This window comes from Corvus kubaryi, unplaced genomic scaffold (genome assembly GCF_017639235.1).
Source record: "Corvus kubaryi isolate FWS band 111438036 unplaced genomic scaffold, C.kubaryi_AGA036_p1.0 37395, whole genome shotgun sequence".
Lineage (NCBI taxonomy): Eukaryota > Metazoa > Chordata > Aves > Passeriformes > Corvidae > Corvus > Corvus kubaryi.
In genome coordinates this window covers 6,453,671-6,457,897 of record NW_024581134.1, presented here as the reverse complement: position 1 = coordinate 6,457,897, position 4,227 = coordinate 6,453,671, and positions in this window count along the sequence as shown.

Genomic DNA, 4,227 nt, shown 5'->3' with positions numbered 1-4,227 from the left:
AATGCTGTAGAATGTCTGCAGTTTGGGTGCTCAGTTTGGGAAGGATGGGGGGGCGGGGGGGTCTTCACATTCCTGGAAAATCTTATCCGAAGAAAAGAACCCGAAACCAGAGGGAATGGAGCCAAGGAAAAAGATAAGACTGATAAGATGATACTCAGCAACTCCAAAGAATTAATGAGTGATGCATGATGGTGATGAATAAAAATAAGTGATGTACTTTTAAAGGAGATCTTTTGGCTGTACAGGTGCGCCTTTGGCTCTCTGCCGGAGCACCCGGCCGTAGCGCCCTTTGTGCTGCTGTCTCCTGATTTCCTTAAACTTTTATTAAACGGTCCCTTTTCTTCAACTTTCCTTCAAATTTTACAAAGAGTGAACCTCGTTTTTCACATTGGGCACTGATGCCTTAGGTTTTAACTTTTATATTTTTCAAATCCTGCACTGCCTGGTGTGTCACTCTGAAATTCCTTGGAGCCTGTTCACTTCTGCTCTCTCGTGCCAGGCAGACACAACAAAGCCTCTCCAGACCTGCTCTGCAAGGACACCCAGACCGTCCTAGGCCCAAAAAGTATAAACCAAAAGCCTCTAAAGGGGGGCAAGCTGAGGGGAATTACATCATTAACTGAAGCTTTAATTGGAGAATGAACCCTGCTGTGCAAATGAACCCAACCTATAAAAGTGTGAAGAACCCGTGCCCTGCCGTCCACCTTGGGGCCCATCTGGGCAGTGGCCTCTGGCTCCCCAGGGGTACCTTTGAAGGCCTTTCAAATAAATCCCTGCCTTATTCCCTTACTCCTGTCCAGTTTCTGTGTCTAGGAGGCCTCCTCAGGCATCAGCACAGCTCCAGCCCTGCCAGCGGTGCCGGGGGCAGCAGCAGTGGGATCCCAGCGTGTTCCTTCACCGTTCCCAACATCCACCGGCAGCCCCCAGCCCCTGCCTCTTCCCCAGGGGGAAAACTCCACACTAATTCCACTTCGTGCCTGGAAAGGAGGCAAAACAGGGGAAATATTGGGAAGAACTTGTGCTGGAATGCTGCTGGCAGAGCCTGACTCCATCAGAGCCTTTCCTGATCGCTTCCAAATCCATGTGGGGGTTCTTTGTGAGCCCCCCTGGAAGGGCACGGCTCAGGTGCCAGCCCTTCCCAAGAACAGCTCTTTCCTTGGATATTTGTGCCCACAGATCACCCCAAGGCAGCACAGGCACAAGGGACCTTCCAACCCTCATCCCTCTTTATTTCCTTTCCCTCCAGCTGCAGTTCCTGTCTCAGGGTGTGGGACAGCCCCAAGGCTGCTGCAGCAGTCAGGATCAACTCCCTGGATCCCTGTTCCAAAGGAATAGGGAGAGGAAACGTCCCCATTGCTCCAAGGCAGAAGGGAGTGTCTAGAAGGGAATGTCTGGGGTGTTTGTGACAGGTAGGGGAGCAGAGCTCCCCCAGTTCCCATCCCATTCCAATAAAAGTTGTTGCAACGATGTCACCATCGTGGATGTGAGGGTGAAGCTGGGGATGCTTCCAGGTTATCTTATCATGGAATCATGGAATGGTTTGGGTTGGAAGGGACCTTAAAGCCCATCCAGTGCCACCCCTGCCACGGGCACGGACACCTCCCACTTGTCCCCAGTCCCTCTGCAGCTCTCCTGGAGCCCCTTTAGGCCCTGGAAGGTTTCATCAGAGATGATGAGGAAACTTTTAACCCCACAGATTCAGCAAGACAACCAGTGCTGGGTACTGGGCAAAACATTCCTCCTTGGCTCTTCCCTCCTCCTCATCAGCCTGTATTGCCCTGCCTGGAGAAGCTCTTTGGCCGCTGATGGCCCGTTATTAAATGGGAGATTCATTAAAAACCCTACAGCATCAGTCATTGATTTCCAGGCCTTGCTGCAGTGTCAGATCTCCTGCTCCTCCTTGGGGAGTCAAACCTTGCTCTTGCTTTTGTGTCAAGATTCGGAGACTAAGAGAAAAGAATCACTTTTCATTTACACTCCAAGTGAATGCAACAGAAGGACTCTCAGATAACAATTTCCTTAACTAAAGAGATGGATTAAAACCTCATTTGTTTCGAGGTAAATAATGAAGCCCCACAAGTTCCTATTTACCAGCCCCGCTCCCTGCAGCCCAACATGCACTGCCCATATTAATGATCATCCTCCAATGCTCGTGGTTTGCCCTTATTCAGCCCCACAGGGCTCTCAGGGCTCCCCCCTGGCCCAAACACGAGGGGCAGAACCCAGTTCACCCAGTCCTGCTCCCCAGTTCTGCCAGTGGAGCTCAGCCTGACCCTCAGCCCCACGCTGAGCTCGGAGCTGGCAACTGGAGACCCCCAATTTGTATTTAGGAAGAACATCAGAGAGAGAAGCCATGGAGTTACTGCAGGACCACTGACAGCAGAGCCACCAAACAGCTCCCAGCAAACGTTTACACTTTGCTCCAGAAAACAGAGCGGGGGGGAGCAGTGGGAGGAGAGCAGCGGGCCAGGAAGGCTGACATTTGTGTGAATCCCTGCCTCCAGCCCCGCAGTCCCTAACCCTGCCGCGTTCCAAAGTCCATCCCTTGTTTTAGCACACCAGCTGCTCCTCCCGCAGAGCCCTGACAGCAGCGGCGCCCGAACGCCGCCGCCTGGAGCCCGCCCAGCTTCACTCCAAACCAAGACTCTGCACCTCACACGCGACGCTGCAGCTCCAAAGGGCCCCACGGAGAAGGCTCCGGCAGATATCCCAGAGGTCAGAAATTCCAGGGTTGAGGTGCAGTCCTAGCTGGAATCTCCAGTGCCACGTCCACTCACCTGCTGTTTTTCCTGCAGGACCTTTGCCTGGCTCGGTGGAGAGGGTGGAGGATTCTAAATTAATGAGCAGCAATCCCATCTCGGTTTTCTCTCGTTGTTCAGCCCATTTCTGGTGCCTTCCCCCCTCGGGGCTTCCTCGGAAACAGCTGAACAGCTCCCTGATTGAATGTTTTGGTGCACAAGATCATTTCCTCTCTACCTAGTTTAACCCACTTTGCTTAACCAAACTCAGGTTCTTCTCTGAGCACACGTTGTTAATTTATTCCTGGTTTTTCTAAGGCTCACATTACAAATTAATTTTTGATTAACTTATTGTCCCAATTTTATCTCGACAGAGCTGGTGAGAAAATGATCAGAAAGTTGCTGTGCTGTGAAAGCGCTCGTTAATTTGGGATATCCAGTTTGGCCTCAGCAGGAATGGGGACAGCAGGGCAGAGGAAGAGACACTGGGAATGAGAGCTGAGGGAGGAGGGATGAGGATCTTTTGGCTTGGGATGAGAGAGCAGAGATGGATGCATAGGAAAGGGGAGAACGCGGGGGTTTGGGTGTCACAGAATCCCAGAATGGGTTGGCTTGGAAGGACCTCAAAGCTCCTCCAATCCCTCCCTGCCGTGGGCAGGGACAACAGGGAATAAAAGGAAACTCCAGAAATGACAGGGCTGGTGCTGGCAGGGATCGATCCTGGATTCCTCAGGGTCATCTCAAAGAACATTTCATCTTCTCCAGCAGCCCTGACCTTTGCAGTCCAGTGCCGTAAAACAAGACCTGGCTGTCCTACCCGCGCCATATCCCACATTTCCAGAACGTTCATCCTCTAATCCGAGCTTTTTCCAGGAGATTTTTGATGTGGCAAAGGAGACACATCAGCTCTCCAGCCACCGGCACGAGGGATTTGTGTAGATGTGCACAGAAGGAGCTGACCTCAGGGCAAAATCCAGATTTATATTTCTGTTGTGGTGCTGAATTTATTCCTCCTGCAGCAGCCACGGAACCAGGAGCGTTTCAAGGCCAGCAGCAAAAGTGGCTGTCCAGGATCCAAGGTTGTTAATGCAGCCCCAGCTCCTCACTCTGGTCACTCCCAGCTGCTTTGACACACACAGAGGGGAGAGGAATCCAGGAAATCTGCCCCAAAAGGGAATTTCCTCTTTCCACGTGCTGAGCTACAGTCCCAGGCCACAACCAAAGCCACTGCAGACACTTCTGGGCGCTCCCATTCCCACAGGGACACCGGCACCTTCCTGTTACAGCGGGGACACTGTAACACGATGCGCCAAACAAGGAGTCCCGTGGAAAATAAATACATATGGACGGATTCTTGCTAGATGTTTCAGAGATGTTTATTTCTCCAGCCGCACGGCCGGGCTGTGCCGAGGAGCCCTCACAATCCGGGCTGTGCCGAGGGTCCCTCACAGTCCCGGCTGTGCCGAGGGTCCCTCACAGTCCCGGCTGT